General features: G+C 29.0%; 1 long non-coding RNA gene across 1 annotated transcript; it reads right to left on the bottom strand.

The window, feature by feature from the left end:
• Window positions 1-364: 364 nt before the first annotated feature.
• On the bottom strand, window positions 365-13,241 carry LOC124887978. The gene is made up of 2 exons (XR_007045702.1): window positions 12,831-13,241; window positions 365-753 (listed from the first exon to the last, which is right to left on the bottom strand). It is a non-coding gene; the product is annotated as an uncharacterized LOC124887978 (long non-coding RNA).
• Between the last annotated feature and the right edge of the window lie 10,410 nt (window positions 13,242-23,651).

Raw genomic sequence — 23,651 nt, forward strand, 5'->3', positions numbered from 1 at the left:
AAATGTAGTATGAGCCTAACCTTTCTTCTATTTTTCAATCTAAGGGATTTTGTAGAAGTTAATAGACTAATTAATTACACAATCTAAGTCTTATTGAAATGCAAATAAACTTTTTTTTGAGCACGGCATACCTTCCAATTTCATAGAACACAATCGAAATATTACACTTGAAACAACTAAGAATTTGTATTGATAGAGGCATGGTAGGCACCACAAGCATTTCAAGAAATTTATTACAAAGGAGGAAAGATTTCAAAACATGCCAACGGAGCTTGATGAAGGTGAATGGAAATTCTTGGTACAATATTTTAGGTCAGACTCTTTTAAAGTAAAATCAGGAATGCATTAAATTTATGGAGTTAACTTTGTTGGCAACAAAACTTTTTTCATTAACCACCAATCACGTCTTAAAAATTCATATCAATCTAACTATAGATTTCTGTCCAAAAGAAGAAAAACTCAAATACGACACCTCTTCTAAGTTATAAAGAAAATATAGAAGTAGTTGAAGTCTAGTACTAGCAGACATAGGAACCTTCATACTACACATATATGTTCTCTATGTATCTACATGATCACAATATCTTCTTTTCAAATGTTCTCAGGTTCTTCTGTTCTCATGTGGCCTGTACAGATTCTACATATAAGATTCAAAGGAGTTGTGCACAGTGAGATCTCTCTTTCGCATTTGTTGTTGCCTATGCCAAGTCGGTACACCCAATCTTACTGGTAGAATTAGTACCTTGATCCATGCTAGCAATTTACAGCATGAAGTTTTAGTGAGTGATAGAAGATAAACATGTGATATTTTGTTTCAATATTACCTTGACACAACGTACATTTCATATCTACATCAATTCCCCATTTGGATAGTCTATCAGTGGATGGAAACATGTTGTGTAAGTGTAGCCAAATAGTAGCGATGGCTCTTGATCATGCACAATTCACACAAATGAGACATTTCAATGAAACTTTCCCTGCTCCCTAGTAGCTAATGATGGATCTTCTTTGTAGTTACTGAGTTTTGAATCCACTGTTCTTGTGTCTGGTTCAATATACCTTAGCTAGAGATGATCTTAATCATGGAATAATTCCTTTACTGGGTTGACTTTATAAAATAATTAATTTTTTATTCTACTTGGTATATTCAATATGAATATCTTCATGATTTCAAATTTAACGCAGGAAATGAGTGAAATGAACTAGACTAATAAGGCAAAACAAAACATATTTGTGGACAAAAAATCCTTTCATGCAGAATCTTTTACAGCATGAGATATCTTTAAGTTGATGGATTTTCATTAATTCTTTGATTAATAACATAATTTGATTTGTTTTGATAGAAATACACAAACACCAAATTTTCAGAAATTTAGGAAATGACTCACAAGATGAACGAACATTGGGTTGATGATGATGACTCTACAAAACAAATGTACTTGAACAACTCTTATTTTTATTCCTAGAATCAGAGTTTGTTGAAAAAACATTAAAAGTTAAAGCTTGTGTAAATTGCTTGTAGGACAAGTTGAAAGAGTTTGTTGATGAAAAAATTCAAGAAATTTAATAGGGTACTGATGTGGATTCTATTATAAATGTTGTATTTGTTAAAGTTGTGGGAGAAAAATCAGGATATTGTTGTGACCACGATTTGGGTGTTAAGACTTCAAGTAGGATATCTATGAACAAAATTCAAGAACAAATTCAAGCACAACAAAAGAAACAAGAGAACATAGAATGCAAGCTAATGAAAGTACAAAATTAACTTGAGGAGGAGAAAAAAAATTGAGAAGTCATAGAAGCTCGTCTAGTGGCTGAGAAGAAACTTCAAAAGGAGGGTATTGTGACACTTATATATTATATGCATAGTCTCCATGAACTTACTTAGTTTAAGACAATAAACTTATGATTAATTGCTTTCTTTCTCAAAGCCATCTCAAAACTGAAATTTGGTTGAAGAAAACTTAATAATACTTGTTACGGTCTTTTGATGTATTACTTGTTATTAGTTTCTTGGTACTATTGTAATTCTTATTTTCATCATATTCAAATTCTTTATTTCTATGTTTAATGGACTTTCCTTTCTCCTATTCCTGCGGCAATTTCCAACATTATTACTACTTCAAGTAATTCAGATGAGTCAAGTCCTACAAGTGTTATGAATGGTGTTATGGTAAATGTACTTCATCTAATTCATATTTTAATGGCTGGCTATTGTTGGGTTCAATATGTATGAAAAGTGTGAATGGAAAATTGAGGGAAAACAGTGGAGAGGAAAAGAGACACTAAAATGGAAAGTGTACTCTTTTAAGGAAAAGTTCACTAATTCTCCAACATTGGTAGGAGAAGGAATCTTTGAAGTGTGAATAATAAGAAGCACTTACTCCGCATGGATAGTGAGGCAAGAACAAGGTGGTGCCTCGCGCCGTCACTTGCTCGGCTCGTCTTCACGTTCGACTTCGGCTTTGAAATGATATATCTTTTTGGACAAAGTTTATTTGACAAAAATTTAATCTAAAAATACCAAAGGGGAAAATGCAACAAATTGTTTCTGTGTTTTGATCCTCTATTTATAGGCATGCATGCTGTAGCAGAAATACTATTTCAAAATTTAGTGTAGAAGCGAATTGATGCTTCGGAAGGGATGCAACCCTTCAACGAAATGACACACTGATTTATGAAATTGTATGCCTGATCAAAAAAGACGCATTCTTTGGACGAACAGACATGATTTTCCAGAAAGGTCACATCTTTTAAGTGAACCATTGCCACCTTTCAGAAGAGGCACCTGATGGCTATGTAAACCTGCTTTCATCCACAGGTTTAGGTACAAAAATTTTCTGAAATACAAACAATTCTTATCTTTAAAAATATTTTGTGTCATCAATCAAATCGTTGAGTGAGTTTGTAGAATCCAACAATTTGAGGTACTGCTATTGTTCTGATTGAAGGTTATTTTATCCTGGGAGGAAGATTTCATAACCTCGGGTACAATGAGGGAAATTATTCCTTAAGGACACTCCGTGAAGTCGGGGGACTTGGTCTTAAAATTCTGTTTCATCTCTTTTATGAAATTTAACATACTTCTTGGATAGATTATTTATAGTCTTATGTTGAAGGTGTTAAGAAACTTCATAAGTGTTCTTGTTTATACATGAACTTTTGTTGAAGTTGTTGTTGTATTTATACAGATTCTTCTACCCAAAACGTTTAAATTAATAATCTTAAGGAATAATAACTTTCAAAATCTGTATAGGTTGTTTTTGGAGATTAAAGATTTAAGCTTTCTACTTCGTTTGAACTTAAATAGTAATTTGAAGACATAAAATCTTCATCACAAGTTAAAGATCACTCGGTTGACAATTTGAAGTCATAAAAACTTCATCGTTTAACTAGAAACAAGAAGTGTTTAAAGTTGTTGCAACTTTTTAATAAGTATTTTGATATACTAAAGGTACTATCTTGTGGTGATAGGAATATGATGATTGATAGTCAAATGCATAACGCTGCAACGACTATGGGGGCAACTAGTATTACCACATCAAGTCATACAAAGGCTCCGCCGGCGATGGCACCAGCGAAGAAACTCGAAAAGTTCGTGGGTATTGACTTTAAGAGATGGCAGTAGAAGATGTTCTTCTACCTCACCACTCTCTGTCTTCAAAGGTTCACAGTTGAGGAAGCTCCAGAGGTACCCGAGGGAACCTCTGAAAAAGAATGCTTCATGATTGTAGATGCTTGGAAATACTCAGACTTTCTCTACAGGAATTATATCTTGAGTGGCCTCTAAGATGACCTTTACAATATATATATAGCGAAACCAAGACTGCAAAAGAGTTATGGGGAGCGTTAGAACAGAAGTACAAGATAGAGGATGCCAGAACTAAAAGGTTCTTTGTTGTAAGATTCCTAGAGTACAAAATGATAGACAACAAGTCTGTTGTTTCACAAGTGCAGGAACTACAAATGATCATCCATGATCTCCTAGCAGAAGGTTTGACAGTAAATGAAGCATTTCAAGTAGCAGCAATAAGAGAGAAGCTACCACCAATGTGGAAAGACTTCAAGAACTACTTGAAACACAAATGCAAGCAGATGTCACTCAAAGATTTGATTGTGCATTGAAGAAGATAATAAGGCGGTGAAAAGAAGGTCAAGAGGCAATTCTATAATGAGTGGAGCAAACATTGTAGAAGATGACCAAAAGAACTCTAAAAAAATGAAAGAAAGCTGGAAATGAAAGCAATCAACCCAAGCATAAATTCAAGGGAAAGTGCTTCAACTGTGGCAAGACTGGCCACAAGTCTACGGATTGTCGTGCCCCAAAGAAAGGGAAGAAAAAGGACCAAGCAAATCTGGTTGAGTCTAAGAAATAAATGGATGATCTGTGTGCAATGCTTTCCGAATTCCACTTAGTGGGAAATCCTCACGAATTGTGGATGGATTCTGGTGCCACCCGCCATGTTTGTGCTAACAAGGAGTTGTTTTCAACGTTTGTGCCAGCTCAAGTAAAAGAAAAGATCTACATGGCAAGCTCTGCTACTGTAAAAGTGGAAGGAATAGGAAAAGTGTACTTGAAGATGACTTCCAGCAAATTGTTGACACTTAACAATGTCTTGTATGTTCTGGAGTTACGAAAGAACTTGATTTCTATTTCACTTCTAGAAAAGAACAAATTCAAATATGTATTTGTTTCCAAAAAAATTATACTTAGTAAAGGAGAAGTATATGTAGGAAAAGGCTACCTCAATGAGGGCCTATTCAAAAAGAATGTAATGAATGTTGAAATCAATAAAATTTCAAATTCTTCTTACTTGCTTGAGTATCCCAATTTGTGGCATGAACAACTAGGCAATGTTAATTATAAAACATCACGAAAACTGATTAACATAGAAGTTTTTTAAAACTTTGAGTGCAATAAATCAAAGTTTCAAACATGTGTAGAATCAAAGTATACTAAGCATTCGAATAAGTCCGTTGAAAGGAATTCCAATCCCTTACACTTAATCCACACTGACATTTGTGATATAAAGTCAACACCATCACGTGGTGGGAAAAAGTGTACCATAACTTTTATTGACGATTGCACTAGATATTGTTATGTCTACTTACTAAATAGTAAGGATAAAGCAATAGAAGCATTTAGGCAATACAAAACTAAAGTTGAAAATTAGTTAAAGAAAAAGATCAAAACTATTAGAAGTGATAGGGTGGAGAATATGAATCTCCCTTCACCAAAATATTCTTAGAGAATGAAATTGTCCATCAAACTACGACCCCGTATTCACCTCTATCTAATGGAATTGTGAAAAGGAAAAATTAAACTTTGAAGGAAATAATGAATGCCTTACTTATAAGTTCAGGTTTACCGCAAAGCTTGTGGGGGGAGGCTATTCTTATAGCCAATCAAATACTCAATAGAGTTCCCCATAGTAAGACACAATCAAGTCCTTATGAAAAATGTAAAAGGAAGGAAATCAAACTTGAAATATTTCAAAGTGTGGGGGTATTTAGCCATGGTCCAAGTTCCTATGCCTAAAAAGGTTAAGATAGGACCTAAGACGGTGGACTGCGTGTTCATATGATATGCTAAAAATAGTAAAGCATGTTGATTTTTGGTTCATAAATCCGAACATTCAAATATTAATGAAATCACGATAATTAAATCAGATAACGCTGAATTCTTTGAAAATATTTATCCACATAAAACTAGACATGAACAGTCCAGTGGAGGGTCTAAACGACCTCGAGATGAACCAAGCGAGAATGTACATAAGGATGACAATCCAAGATGTAGTACATGTAAAAGAATTTCAACTTCGTTTTGATTGAATTTTGTAACATTTCTCTTAGAAAATGAGCCTTAAACGTTTAAGGAAGTGATGGCGTCTTCGGACTCATCCTTTTGGAAAGAGGCAGTCAATAATGATATTGATTCAATCTTAAGCAACCATACATGAATGTTGATTGATCTTCCTCCAGGAAATAAACCTTTAGCATCTAAATGGATCTTCAAAAGAAAAATGAAAGCGGATGGTACTATTTACAAATACAAGGAAAGACTTGTAGTAAAAGGCTTCCAACAAAAAAAAGGCCTTGATTACTTTGTTACATACTCGTCGGTAACAAGGATGACATCAATTCAAATGCTAATTGCCTTGGCAACGGTATATGGTCTTGAAATCCATCAAATAGATGTAAAAATTGCATTCCTAAATGGAGAATTGAAGGAAGAAATTTACATGGAATAGCCTGAGGGTTTTGTGGTTCCAGGAAAATAAAATAAGGTGTGTAAACTTGTTAAGTCACTTTATGGACTAAAACAAGCACCTAAGCAATGGCATGCAAAGTTTGACCAAACCATGTTGGCAAACGGATTCAAAATTAATGAATATGATAAATGATTTTATATCAAAGACACTCCAAATCACCGAGTCATTGTGTGTTTATATGTGGATGATGTGATGATCATCAGTAGAGACATTTCAGACATAAATGCAATGAAATGAATGCTTGAGAGCAAGTTCGATATGAAAGACCTTGGAATTATGGATATGATCTTAGGGATAAGAATCCATAGAACTTCACAAGGGTTGGCATTTTCATAGTCTCATTACATCGAAAAGGTACTTGACAAATTCAAGTATATTGAATTTGCTATTGCCAAGACTCCATTAGATGTGAGCTTTGCACTTCGAAAGAATGAAGGTGAAATTAACTCATAATTGGAGTATGCAAGAGTATTAGGATGTTTAATATATATAATAAACTGTACATGACCAGACATAGCATGCGCTATACGTAAGTTGAGTTGGTACACGAGTAATCCTAATAAAACTCATTAGATGAGAATGAAAAGAGTTTTGGGGTATCTTAAATACATTTAAGACTACGCTTTGCATTATAATAAATTTCCCGCGGTACTTGAAGGATATAGTGATGCAAATTGGATCACCGGATCGAACGAAGTAAAATCCACAAGTGGATACGTATTTACTATCGGTAGAGGAACGATCTCTTGGAAATCATCCAAACAGACTTGTATTGCTCGCTCTATAATAGAATCTGAATTTATCGCATTGGATAAAGCTGGTGAAGAAGCAGAATGGCTCCAGAATTTCTTAGAAGATATTCCTTTTTGGCCCAAACCAGCGGCACCAGTATATATACACTGTGACATCCAAGAGGCAATAGGTAGGGCAAGGAGCATGATGTACAATGATAAATCTCGTTACATAAAACGGAGATATAATACTATTAGAGAACTTCTCTCTAGTGGAATTATCACTATTGATTATGTGAAGTCAAAGAATAATATGTTGGATCCACTTACAAAAGGCTTATCTAGAGAAGGAGTAAAGAGAACATCAAAGGGAATGGGTTTAAGTCCTAGGACAAGTCAACATGGTGGTAACTCTATGTAGCAGACTGGAGATCCCAAGATCTAGGTTCAAGGATATCAAACAAAGTTGTGTCTGATAGGTTCAACATTGTAAAATACCCAACTCATTCTCATGACGTAGACAATATTTAGTAAACGAGGATAAGACTTATGGTGTAAAGTCTTTTAATGATTATCTAAATTTGGCAGAGTTGACCAAATAGTTTAATCTATAGGATTGAACATTTAGAAATCACCTATGTGAGGGAAAAATGGAAGTCGCTTTAAGGATAATATTAGTAAAGGCCTATTCTCTAAGCTCTCATAAAACTGAGATATGTTCATGGATGAAAAGAATAAAACCGTGAGAACCATAAACGGTAAAAGGCTGGTTGTATGACGTGTTTTCTAGGTGTACATTAAAGCTTGAAGGTTCAAATATATCAAATCTACCGATTGATCGAGTGCATCCGATGCATGTGTACTACAAAACGTTCAAAGGGAAACCCATTTATCCAGATGCAATCAGTCTTTGCTTGATGATCACATACTTTTCTGCAGAATTTTATGAAAAAGTATCCATTCCCCATTCATGTGGGGGATTGTTGGGTTCAATATGTATGAAAAGTGTGAATGTAAAATGGAGGAAATATAGTGGAGAGAAAAAAAGACATTAAAATGGAAAGTGTATTCTTTTAAGGGAAAGTTCACTAATTCTCCCACATTGGTGGGAGAAGGGAACTTTGAAGTGTTTATAATAAGAAGCACTTACTCCACATGGATAGCGAAGCAAGAACAAGGTGGTGCCTCGCACCGTCGTCGTCTTCACTCGTTCGGCTCGGCTTCAAATTTGGATTTGGATTTTTTAAATAATCCATCGATGAGATCTATCTTTTTGGACAAATTTTATTTGACAGAAATTTAATCCAAAAATACCAAAGGGAAAAATACAACAAATTATTTCTGTGTTTTGATCCTCATTTATATGCATGCAAGTAGTAGCGGGAACACTATTTTGAAATGCAGTGCAAAAGCGAATTGATGCTTCAAAAGAGATGTAACCCTTCAACGAAATGACACACTGATTCATGAAATGGTATGCCTAATCGAAAAGGACACATTCTTTGGACAAACAGACATGATTTTCTAGAAAGGTCACACCTTTTAAGTGAACCATTGACACCTTTCAGAAGAGGCACTTGATGGCTATATAAACCTTCTTTCATCCACAAATTTAGGTACGAAAATTTTCTGAAATACAAACTCTTTTTGTCTTCAAAAATATTTTATGTGATCAATCAAATCATTGAGTGAGTTCATTGAATCCAACAATTTGAGGTACCCTATTGTTCGGATTGAAGGACATTTTATCCTGTGAGGAAGATTTCATAACCTCGGGTACAGTGAGGAGAATTATTCCTTAAGGACACTCCGTGAAGTCGGGGGACTTGGTCTTAAAATTCTGTTTCATCTCTTTTCAAAAATTTAACATACTTCTTGGATAGATTATTTATAATCTTGTGTTGAAGGTGTTAAGGAACTTCATAAGTGTTCTTGTTTATACGTGAACTTGTGTTGAAGTTGTTGTTGCATTCATACAGATACTTCTACCCAAAACGTTTAAATTAATAGCTATATATACATGAATGAATCTAGAGATTGATGGTGTGAGACACCAAAACTTAATAGTTTGTTGTGATCATTTTTATAAACTCGGTGATTATGTGTCCTTGAAAATACAAAAAAACTAAGAAGTTATAACTAGTATCTAGAAGTAAATTGAATTGTAACCAAAAGTTATTGTCAATACGGTAAGTGGTGATATTCAAAATTAAAAATACAATCAAGTTGTTATCACCAAATGGTTGCTAGAGTTCAAACCCAATTTTTTTCATAATGTATTAAAAATAAATTTCTTCAAATTCTCTAAGACGTTCCTTCTAACATCATAGTATATCTTCGTACCTCTATTTATCTGCCTACTACAACCAATATGATAGATCTATTGTGGAATTTTTGCAACCCTTTAATGAAGTCAAGGCTATTTTATTATCTTGCCTCACATTATTAGGGATAAAAAAAGGTCGCAACAAGCTTGAAGACTTCACATTTGTACCTTTACATTGCTGGCACACTATACATTACTAGTCATGATTATAAAAACTTTGTTTCAATTCATGCAAATAAAAGATATGTCTTATCGTGTACAAGATGGAGGAATGTCAGAGTGACCTCCTAAATCCCCATCATACAGAAATTAAGCATGTCCTATTACAACAGGTTGTCACTACCAACCACAATTCTTTCTTTCTTGTATGATCCCCAAATTTCAACAAGTAAATAGGATTAAAGAGTGCATTGGTGGACACTTATAAGAGTAACTTTTGGAATCGTGAGTGTAGGATGTTCTGATCCTAGTTAAGAAATCAGAGGTGACTGTGGACAAAGTACACAATTAAACTTTACCAATAGGAAATCTAGACACATCAGCTACATATATATAGTCATGTCCTATGATCTTTGAAATCCACTTTTGCTGGCTAAGGTAGTATACTCTTTGTTTTTAAAGGTATTTTTACCTAACTGGTAAGTGTTGATGAAGTGACTTCCAACCAGTAAGGCATCCATTTATCAATGGCCACCATCTCCTTATAGTACATAGAAAGTTGATACTGCCTGACACTCAATTTCCTGCTCATATAATCTAAAGGGTAGCCATTCTCTAATAGCACAACTTCAATTTCAGTGAGACAATCTTAGAAGAATCATATCCTAAAAGTTAGCTAGTAAGGTGGAGAGCCCAAGGCTAAATAAGCTCAACATCAGCTCTCCTTTTCAAGTACCTACAGTTAAACATTTTCAAGTCACTAATTCACTTCTCAAATGACCATACTTTAGCAAATTCAAAACAAAAGTTCACCTTTCACGTAACTATAATTAAACATTTTGAAGTCACTAATTCACTTCTCATGTGACCACACTTTACTAAATTCAAAACACAAGTTCACATTTCAAGTACCTACACTTAAACATTCAAGTCACTATACTTAATCATTTTCAAGTAACTATACTTTATTTTTTAGGGGTTATTAGTACACATTTCAAGTGACTACACTTAACCATTTTCAAGTCACAAGTTCACAATTTCAAGTAACTACACTTAACCATTTTCAAGTGAGAAGTTCGCAATTTCAAATAACTACACTTAATCATTTTCAAGTCACTACACTTAATAGTTTTCAAATAGCTAATTAATTGACATTTCAAGTCACTACACTTAACCATTTTCAAGTTACTATACTTAACCATTTTCAACTCACTAGCAAACCTTTCTAGTCACTACACAACTATTTTTAAATAACTAGTTCACATTACAAGTCACCACACTTAATCATTTACAAGTTACTAGCACAAATTCCAAATCACTACACTTAACCAATTTCAAATAATTAATTCACATTTCAAGTCACTATACTTAATCATTTTCAAGTAACTACTTCACGTTTCAAATAACTATACTTAACCATTTTCAAGTCAATAAATCATTCATTTCAAGTCACTATACTTAACCACTTTCAAGTAACTAAATCACATTTTAAATAACTACACTTAATCATTTTCAAGTCACTAGTACACATTTCAAGTCATTATACTTAACCATTTTCAAGTAACTACACTTAACTATTTTCAAGTCAATAGTATACATTTTAAGTCACTACACTAAATCATTTTAAAGTTACTAGTATATATTTCAAGTCACTACACTTAATTATTTTCAAGTCACTTAGATACATTTCAAGACACTACATTTAATTTTTTTCAAGTCACAAGTTCACAATTTCAAGTAACTTAGTTCACATTTCAAGTGACTACACTTAACCATTTTAAAGTCACAAGTACACATTTCAAGTCACTATACTTACCCATTTTAAAGTCACAAGTATACATTTTAAGTAATTACACTTAATCATTTTCAAGTCTCACGTTCACAATTTCAAATGACTACACTTAACCATTTTAAAGTCACTAGTAAACATTTCAAGTCACAACACTTAACCATTTTCAACTCACTGGTACACATTTCAACTACACTTGACCATTTTCAAGTAACTAATTCACATTACAAGTCACTATTCTTAACCATTTTCAAGTAACTATACTTTGTTATTTTCAAGTTATTAGTACATATTTCAATTGACTACACTTAACTTTTTCAAGTCACAAGTTCACAATTTCAAATAACTACACTTAATCATTTTCTAGTCACCAGTTCACAATTTCAAGTAACTACACTTAATCATTTTCAAGTCACTAGTACACATTTCAAGTCACTACATTCAAACCATTTTCAAATAGCTAATTGACATTTCAAATCACTATACTTATACATTTTCGAGTCACTACACTCAACCATTTTCAACTCACTAGTACACATTTCAAGTGACTACACTTGACCATTTTCAAGTAACTAATTTATATTTCAAGTCGCTACACTTAACCGTTTTCAAGTCATTTATCCACTTCTCAAGTGACGACACTTGATTATTTTGAAGTCACTAATACACATTTCAAAACACTACACTTGGTCATTATATGTTTTAATCTAAGATCACAAGATTTCAAAATGTTCTTCACTTTGCTAAACTCCTTTCTAAATTAAATCAGACAAACAAATTAAAATGAAGTACTTAATATAACTTGACAATAATGAACAATAATGCACTTCATAGTCCTACCAGTCAACCACATTCCTAACTTAAATACAAATTAACTTGACAGTAATGAACAACAAAGCACTTGTTAGTCCTACCAGTCGACCACATTAGTAGCTTAAATACAAATTAACCTGACAATATTGAACAATAATGCACTTGTTTGTCCTACTAATCAACCACATTATTAACTTAAATATAAATTCCTAAACACAGTACTTTTCTGTTGTATATTCTGCTTCTTATTTATCTCTGTTAAAAGAGCTTGAAACATCATTATTTTTAACTCAAACTCGTACCAATTTAAACTATGCCACATAAATTAGAGTAAAAAATAATTACTAATCATGTTACAAATGAGAAGAGACATAGAAGGTCTGTGTCAACATAGAAGAGCTAAAACTCTAGAATAGAGTAAAAAAAATCACTTGATCTTGTTATATATACTTTTAGTTGAATTTCTTTTGTTATTCTTATAATCAATATACCATGCTTACTGGCCTCCCAAATGAAGAAAAATAGGGATTTTAAGGAAATCTCTCATCATAAAGAATTTATTTAGCCAAATCCACAACTTTCTGTCCCCATCCTTACAAACCATATCCAGTAAAAAAGTAATAATTTTAAAAAATGTTTAAATTGTTGTCCTAACTCCTAATTATGATGGTCAACTGCTGATAATCAAGTTCATGTTGTAAGCAAAATAGTTTTCAAAGAAAAAGTCACATCTTTATTACCTTACGACGGTGGTTTTTTGGAATTCCAAGTACCAAAAATCTCACGTACAAGATAGCAAGATGTTTTTGTTGATGGAGCAGCGGCGATAGTGAGTTTTTGTTGGGTTTGCCGATGGAGCTCCGGTATTATTTTGGCCGCGATATGGCTGACTTGGATTCACTGGCGGTGGAAGTATTGGCTGTTGTAGGGTTTTGTTGATTGAACAGCGTCCATTTGGTGAATTCACTAGAGTAAAAGAAATGAGAGAAGGGAAGTGGGGTTCCGTCGACTGGTGCGAAGCGGCGGCGGCGGCTTGATGTGGTTGTTGTTTTTCAGTGAGAAAGAAGAGAGGGCTATAGAGGCGGTTGTTTTGTTTTGAGGGAGGAAAATATAAGATTAGGGTTGGTTGTTTTGCTTAATAAGGGAAGAAAAATGTGACTTGATCTCAACTATTGGATTAATTTTAATCAACGGTTGAGATTAAAATAATGTAATAGTAATTTAAAAATAGATCAATAATTGAATTTTAATTTGAGGTAAAAATTGATATAAATTCTGACTAAAATTGTTATTAATTGAATAAGAATTAAGCTAGAAATCAGGGCAAATTGAATTGACTTGGGCTTCTATTTAATAAATGTAGGAAAGACGTAACAACAACAATAATAATAATAATAATAATAATAATAATAATAATAGATAATGTTTGTAAATTGTGGACATGTATAATTGCGGAAATGATTTAATAAATATTAGCAAAATTATGTAAAATATTATATAATGGAAAATAAAGCGACAAATACGCAATTATACATGCCCAAAATATTATAAATTGGCAAAATCAGGCTACGAAATAAATAAATTAGAGAAAATTAAATTGATTTAGGCTGTGGATTTATACACTAATAATAATAGTAAATTATATAATATAATTATTCTAAGATTAGTTATGAATAAATTGTGTAAATAAAAATTTGACATATAATATATTACTTTAAAATCAATGATAACAATAATTCAAAATAAACACCTATAAATTATGAATACAAAATTTAAAATTGCCGATAATGATGATTACGATGATGATGAAGACGACGACGACAATGATGATGATGAAGATGATGACGACAACGACGACGACGATGATGATGATGATGATGATGATATTACATTTATATTGATAAATTGCAAAAAAACGATAATAAAAGTAATAAAATACTTTGTATATTTTTTAAATCATGAATGTGACACGTCAATATATGTTTGATACAAGAATAGTGTGTAAAAAGTATTGATATTTCAAATTAATAATTTTGACAAAACAACAGCCTAAGAAAAGTATTATATTTATATATATATATATATATATCAACTCTTGAATATGTACTATATACATTACATCCACAAGTATATTAACTCATAATACAACACATTCACTATATTCTGATGACTTATCGATTATATATGTACGTTATATTTTTATAACTCTAATAATATAATACTATTATATCAACTGTATGATACAGACATATTCATTATACAAAGATTATGTTTAACGTATATACAACGAAAAATATATTTATTTTATATATTGAAACATAAGTAAAAGATACAAATTTTGTTTAACATAATTTATTTATTTAATATACTCTTCATTATAAATTTTTTAAAAAATTAAAGTTTAATTGATTTTATTATATTTTAATAAAAACCGACCACAATTGGTCTCCTTTTTACAATATTTTCCTTTTTCAAATTTTTTTATTAGAAAAGTGACCACTTGTGGTCGCGTAGTTAGGGTGTTGAGTATTTTTTCTAGAGTATCTTCTTCTATTATATCAGTCTGTGTAGCTTTGTCTTGATATGTAATCTACAATAACATTTTTGTTAGTACTAATTACTTCAATTATAAATGTGAAATTTAATATATTTAAGACTAGTCTCCGAATTTTTTTTTTTTGTAACTGAATTTGTATTTTCTTTGTTAACCACCAGCGTACCTGTGTATTAACTGTTCATACAATAAATTTGTTATATACAATATATGGCTCAAATGCTAACAAACATTTATATAATGAACATAATTCTTTCCTATTTATTTCCCATTTTATTTCTGTTTCATTGAACGTACCTGAGTAGTATCTACAATGGTGTTCTAATTTTTCTGCTTCATAACGGTATTTAAGTACTCCTCCATAACTACATTCACTAGCATCTGCTTCTACTATATATATAAATTTTCTATTTTCATCTGAAAATTGTAGTTTTGGTAATTCTTTACAAAGTAATTTTATTTTCTGAACTTGTTTTTTATCTTCTTCATTATAGTTATATTCTACATCCTTTTTTAATTTTTTCTGTAGTTATATTTATTAATAATCCATTTAAAAGCTAGAAGAATGAGACACATACCACCTAATTATGATAAAATTAGATTTAGATATCCACCAAGATATTATAAATATGGTTTAAATGAATAAAGTACAAAAATACAAAGAATTAAAATAAATTATTTCTGAAAAACGTAAAGAATTAAAATAAGAATAGAAAGACTACATTATAATATATTTGCCGAAGTTAGTAAAAACTCAATAAATACACAAAAAGATGAAATAACAAAATTAGAATCACAAATAGATAGTTTAGAATATATATATATCAACATGAACTATTCACAATAAAATGAACAAAGAAGAATTTATAATAGATGAAAAAATATATGAAAATCACGAAGGATTAAAAATAAAAATAGTATTTTCTAATCTAGGAAGAAGATATAAGAAAATATGTGAACATTTATATCTAATGTCAGAAAAAGAAGAATTAAAATTAGAAGATAAATTGACAGTCATGGTAAGAATAGAAAGAGAAAATGAAGAAATAGATAGGAAAAAGGAAATAGAAAAAATAAAACAACAAACTACAGAAGAAATACAAAAAATAGAAGAAACTAAAAATAGTAGGATTGCTGAATTAGAAAAAGAACTACAAATGTTAAAAGATTTGTATGAACAAAGACAAAAAGAAAAGGAAGAAAAAGATAAAGAACAAAAATTACTAAATGAGATAAATAAATTTAAAGAAAAATTATAAATAAATAATATAGATGTTGAAGAGACAGATAATTATGACTCAGAAGATAGTGAAACATATACAGAAATATTAACAAATACAAAAAATTTAGAAATCAACGAAAAACAAGAAATAATTAATGAAGAAAACTTAGAAAATATCAACACAGAAATAAATACTCTTGATAAAAAAGAAGATGAAAATATAATACCTGGAACATCAGAAATAAGAAAACCTACATATTATAAGAATAAGTTTAAAAAATATAATCTAAAGAATGAATATGACAAATGGACACCAAAACCAATAGTTAATAAAAATTATAACTTTTTAGACTTATACTGTGTAATAGATACAGAAAAAACAATACAATTATGGATAGGATATATGACAAAATAATTATTAGATAATAATATAAACATAATAGATGCACCAGAATATATAGAAAGAACACTAATAGGAACAATGAAATTATGGTTTTCAAATTTAACTGAAAATAGCAAGAAGGTATTAAGAACTAACAAACCTACAGAAGGAACATCATCAACAACAACTAAACTAACACCTATAGAATTATGTAAAAAATACGAAACTGCTATAAAAGATGAATTTGGTAGTATGACAACAATAGAAGAAGAACAAGATGAAGAAAAAGATACAAATAGAATTTAATGTTAAAAGTAGCAATATGTAATATGTGTTATATAAATGAATATACTTGCGCATTTAAAGAATATTATTATAAAGGAGCATATAATATAAAAGAAAGTAAAAAAATAAGAAAATTATATTTTAATAAATTACCCGAACCATTTAGTTCAAAGATAATAAATAGTTGGGAAGAAGCCAAAATAGTAGATACTCTACGAGCAAGAATAAAATTTTTACAACAATGGTATAGAAACTTATGTGAAAAAAATAGAAAAGAATTAAAAATGAAAAAAACATTGATAAGAAATTTAGCATATTGCAAAAATAAAATAGCACCCCAATTCGGATGTAAAGAAAGATATTATAAGAAAAGAAAAAGACATAAGAAATATAAAAATATAAAAAATCAAAATATAAATACAAGAAACTAAGAAAAAGATATTATGTAAAAAATTATAAATACAAAAGACCATATAGAAAAAAGAAATCTATAAAAGAATGTACTTGTTATAATTGTGGAAAATTAGGACATTTAGCTAGAGATTGTAAATTACCTAAAAATCCAAAAAATAAACAAATATCAGAAATAAAAATAGAAAATACAGAATATATGCAGATAGATTATATAGATTATGAATTAGAAAGTGAGGATAGTATATATGAAATTTCAGAAAATGAAACAGATAATGAAATAGATAGTGAAATAGATGAATCAAATGACTGAAGAAGATATAAAAATAATAATAAAGGAAGAATATTTAAATGATGAAGGAACAGAACAAAAAATAATATTTGACAGTAACATATTTGATGAAATAAAAGGAAAAAAATTAAGACTTAAGTGTAGAAAAAATATTTAAAATACCAACAATAAAAAATATTTTTACTAGGAAAAAAGACGAATATTATGTAGTATGCCAAAAGGAACATGTAATAGATTGTAGATATGCAAAAGGTAAAGCTAGTATACCACTAGTAACAAAAAGAATAATTAATAAAGAGATAAACGATATAAAGAGTAGAGGAGACCCAATAAAATATGTACACCTTGGAGGTACAGAGATATTAATAAAAGAATGATTTAGAGAAGGAATAGATACACCAATAGAATTATATTTAATAGATGATAGAATTATAAAACCTATAGAAAAAAGCATAATAACTGCCGTAAAAGGAAATCTAATATACCAAAAATTTAAATTTATAATAAGTGCAAATTATTCAGTAGCGGTAACAGATAAAAATATAGATAAATCATTAGTATTATATTAGAAAATATCAGGAATAGAATTAACCCAGGAAGTAAAATATTTACAGCAAGAAGCAAAAATTTATATGTATTAACAACAAAACATAAAATAACAGGAAAAAATAAGATTAACAAAATACAAATAGAAAGTCCATTCGAACAGATTGTAAAAACAATAGATTATAATGATTATAGCTATAGAGACATAGATGTAGAAGAAAATTTAGAAATAGTAAATGATAGAATAAGTACAACGAAAAGAATAGCTGATGAAAAACCAGAATCATCAGGCTCATAAAAAAGAACAAGTTATGAAATAAATTCAACAAGTAATTTAAACCAATATTACATAAAAGGAAAAATAAATGAAAAAGAATATTTAATTCTCTTAAATACAGGACAAGAAGAAAATTATATAGCAAAGTATCTAGTAAAAAATGAAGAAATAAAAACTGATAATGATATGTGCCCAGATCTACCAAGAAATTTAATAAATAGTAAAAATATAGCAGAAAAAGAAATAATAATAGGAATTAGAAAAATAAAAATAGAATTTGAAGTAAAGGAAGAAATGCAAAAAGCAGATATAATATTAGGAATAAAATGGTTAAAACAAGTACAACCATATAATATAGAACATACACAATTAACCTTAACATATAACAGAGAGAAATTATTCTTAAAAAGAGTCTTAACATAAAATGAAAATATATGTATTAATGAAGATAGTAGTAGAAGGATATTACAGTAGATATTATACGCCTATGATAGATACAGGAGCAGAAGCTAATTTACGTAAATATAATTGGTTACCAGAAAGCAAATGGGATAAATTAAAAACACCAATAATAGTTAAAGGATTTAATAATGAAGGAATCTTAATTACTTATAAATCTAGGAATGTAAAAATACAAGTATGGGATAAGATATTAACAATAGAAGAAATTTATAATCATGAACTAATATCAAAGGATATACTTTTAGGAATGCCGTTTTTAGATAAATTATACCCACATATAATAACTAGAAGAGATTGATAGTTTACAACACCATGAAAACAGAAAGTAAGAGCAAAAAGAGTTAATAATAAAATAAGAAAGAAAACTGATTGGATAAAAGGAAACGAAAAAATTACACAAAAGTTAGAAAATATAAAAAATACTGAAGATACAATAGAACTAGTTGTATTTTCGATAAATAAAACAGAAATAACTATATTTTCAATAAATAAGATAGAAATAATTAAGAAAAAATTAGAACAATTATATAGTGAAGATCCATTAAAAGGATGGGAAAAACATAAAACTACTATAAAAATTGAATTAATAGATAAAAATAACACAATAACCCAAAAACCATTAACATATAATTTTGACGATTTAAAAGAATTTAAAATGCATATAGATGAATTATTAGAAAAACAATATATATAAAAAAATAATAGTAAACGTAATAGTCCAGCATTTATATTAAATAAACATAGTGAACAAAAAAGAGGAAAAAGTAGAATGGTTATTGGCTATAGAAATTTAAATGCAAAGACTATGACATCTAATTATCCAATACCAAATAAGATATTAAACATAAGACAAATACAGGGATATAATTATTTTAGTAAATTCGATTGTAAATCAGGATTTTACCATATAAAGTTAGAAGAAGAATCTAAAGAATTAACCGCATTTATGGTACCACAAGGATTTTATGAATGGAACGTATTACCATTTGGATATAAAAATGCACCAGGTAGATATCAACATTTTATGGATAGTTATTTTAAACAATTATCTAATTGTATAGCATATATAGATGATATATTGTTATATACAAAAACTAAAGAAGAACATTTAAAATTATTAGGGCAATTTACATATATAATAGAAAAATCGGGAATAAGTCTAAGTGAAAAGAAAGCTGAAATTATAAAAAATCAGATAGAATTTTAGGAATACAAATAGATAAGAGTGGAGTAAAAATACAACAACATATAGTACAAAAAAAATAAATTCGAAAGAAAAATTAGATACGAAAAAGTAATTACAATCATTTTTAGGATTAGTAAACCAAGTAAGGGAATATATTCCAAAATTAACAAAAACTTTAAAATCACTACAGAAAAAATTTAAAAAGGATGTAGAATATAACTATAATGAAGAAGATAAAAAAGCAAGTTCAGAAAATAAAATTACTTTGTAAAGAATTACCAAAACTACAATTTCCAGATAAGAAGCAATAATGGAGATATGGAAAAGCAGTAGATACGACAACGAGAAGATATCAACGGAGTAATAATAAAAGACAAGCTGTTAAATTGTGAAAGCGACATGTAAACTTTCACAATTTACTTTACGTAAAATATTGAAAACTTTTGTATAGGCTAAACTTTTAGGCTTTAGGCTTTTTGACTATTATTATTCTAGGCATTAATAATTTTTGTGTTATTAGGAGACTTTTTTGTAGACTAAGTTTAGAAACGTGAATACTCTTGTAAAGATTCAGTCTATAAATAAGATGAACCGAAGGCATTGCAAAGCAAGCCTTCATGTGTTGAAGCAAAAACTCTCTTGTCCACAACAAATATTTTTCTTAGTTATTAAAAAACAGATTTATTTCAATGGAAAAAACAATGGAGGAACAAACCTTAGAAATATCAAACCTACCCGAACAGGTATATTTATTTATGATTATGAATAGCTAAATTCATAATTCCCAACAATCATGGTATGATAAAATAAATTCATGTTAGTTACTTTATAGTAGAATTATTCGAAGAATAATATGTTAAGAAGTTTATTAGCAAAGTGGAAAAGGAGAAAAATCCCTAAGAACTATGCCATCCTAAAGGTGAAACCAATGAGGCAAGAAGCCGTGGTGGGGAGTAACCAGAGTAGAGGAGCTGTTTAAGGGAAAAATATCCAGATTACCATGCTAATAGTGACCGAAGAACATGTTATTTAAGAATAATCTAGTATATAGTAATCTAAGATGACCATATTTTGTTATGTACATGATTGAAGGGAATATTTTGAAAATAGCAATTTTATGAAAATGAATAATTATTTATCTGATGTAATGGTAGATAAATTTAAAATACTTATTTTGTATGCACTTAAGGATATAAAAGTAGCGGATATAAGAAAAATCATATTAGAAAAAGCATTTGGTAAATATTATATGACTAGAATAAATTACAAACCATACCTACCTAACTACTCTTACAAATACTTATCATGATAAATTACATATATCTAGAATTTTTGGAAAAAAATATGAGAAACATACAATTAATAGAAAAACAGATGAAAGTAAATTTAGAAAAATACATGGAAACTAAAGATCTAAAATATATAAAATTTCTTAATGAAAATATGCAAGAACTACTAAGACTAAAACAAACAACTACAAAATATTATAATAAAATATTTAGTCAATTTTAAATGATAGATAATCTTAAAGTCTTAATCTTATATATACTTAGAGATATAGAAATTATAGATAGTAAGAAAATAATACTAGAAAAAGTATTAGACTATGAAATTGAAACTATAAATTGGATAGCACAGTTATACCTGAATAATTACCCAAATGGATATTATTCAGATTAAGAGATGTTAGAATATATTAGAAAAACTAGAGAAAATCAAGATAATCTAAATAAATAAATTAATTATAGAAACTAAATTAGAAAAATAATGGAGAATTTAAAAGAAAAATTAATATGGATAGAAGAAATCTTAGAAAATTTTTAAAAAAGTACATGTGATAGTTTATATAATTTAAAAATCTCGCTACAAGAAGAAAAACACAAAATAATAAATAACATTGAAAATCTTGAATTAGATATACATTACAGTACAATTGGAATAAATTATTATACAGAAATCTGTAACTCTGCAATTACTACAGGATAAAATGATAGACTACAAATATTTAAAATATTGGAGAGAAAATATGGATGAAATAATATCACAAAGAAAAATAGATCCATTATATATAATAGATCTATTTTACAAGTTATCTTTACAAGTTAGTTATCCGCACCCCCTACTAATGGAAGGTTTGTTCCTCCATAGCTTTTTCCATTGAAATAAATCCGTTTTTTAATAACTAAGCAAAATATTTGTTGTGGACAAGTAAAAGTTTTTTGCTTCAACACATGAAGGCTTGCTTTGCAATGCCTTCAGTTCATCTTATTTATAGGTATTATATTTTCATCTTTTAAGAAACCGACCACTTGTGGTCGCTTTATAATTAAAAAAAAATGAGACCACTTGTCGTCACTTTTCTTTAAAAGTTAAACTAAAATATTTATATAAAAGCGACCACAAGTGGTCACTTTTCTAATAAAAAAATTTGAAAAAGGAAAATATTGTAAAAAGGAGACCACTTGTGGTCGGTTTTTATTAAAATATAATAATCGATAATAAAAGTAATAAAATACTTTGTATATTTTTTAAATCATGAATGTGACACGTCAATATATGTTTGATACAAGAATAATGTGTAAAAAGTATTGATATTTCAAATTAATAATTTTGACAAAACAACAGCCTAAAAGAAGTATTATTATATAATGGTCGGTTTTTATTAAAATATAACAATCGATAATAAAAGTAATAAAATACTTTGTATATTTTTTAAATCATGAATGTGACACGTCAATATATGTTTGATATAGGAATAATGTGTAAAAAGTATTAATTAATTTTTACACCAATTTTATTAAAAAATTATTAAATAAATAAAAGCGACTACATTGGTCGCTTTTTTTAATAAAATAATTAAAAGTGACCACATGTGGTCTCTTTTTAAATTAAATAATTAAATTTAATGTAAAATATTATATAATGGAAAATCAAGCAACAAATACGCAATTATACATGCCCAAAATATTATAAATTGGCAAAATCAGGCTACGAAATAAATAAATTAGAGAAAATTAAATTGATTTAGGCTGCGGATTTATACACTTATAATAATAGTAAAATATATAATATAATTATTCTAAGATTATTTATGAATAAATTGTGTAAATAAAAATTTGACATAAAATATATTACTTTAAAATCAATGATAACAATAATTCAAAATAAACACCTATAAATTATGAATACAAAATTTAAAATTGCTGATAATGATGATTACGATGATGATGATGACGACGACGATGATGATGATGATGATGATATTACATTTATATTGATAAATTGCAAAAAAATGATAATAAAAGTAATAAATACTTTGTATATTTTTTAAATCATGAATGTGACACGTCAATATATGTTTGATACAAGAATAATGTGTAAAAAGTATTGATATTTCAAATTAATAATTTTGACAAAACAACAGCCTAAAAGAAGTATTTATTATATATATATATATATATATATATATATATATATATCAACTCTTGAATATGTACTATATACATTACATCCACAAGTATATTAACTCATAATACAACATATTCACTATATTCTGATGACTTATCGATTTTATATGTACGTTATATTTTGTAGTTTACTTTTGGAACATTGATAAATTTGTGTTAACAATTTGATTCTAGTGTTTGTATTATTAAGATGGCCGATTATATAGTATATTTGATTGGTGGATTGCTTTGTAAAGTAGGTTGGAATGAATGCAGCATAATATATGTTGTAATTTTTTTTTTTTGAAAATTATAAGAAAAAGCGACCACAAGTGGTCTCTTTTTCAAAAATTTACCAGAAAAATCAACCACTTGTGGCCAGTATTCTGGAAATTCTTAGAAAAGCGATCACTTGTGGTCATTTTTCAAAAAATTTTACCAGAGAAATCGACCACATATGGTCGCTTTTTTGGAAAAACTTTAAAAAAGTGACCACAT

This window comes from Capsicum annuum, chromosome 10 (assembly GCF_002878395.1).
Source record: "Capsicum annuum cultivar UCD-10X-F1 chromosome 10, UCD10Xv1.1, whole genome shotgun sequence".
NCBI classification, from domain to species: Eukaryota; Viridiplantae; Streptophyta; class Magnoliopsida; order Solanales; family Solanaceae; genus Capsicum; species Capsicum annuum.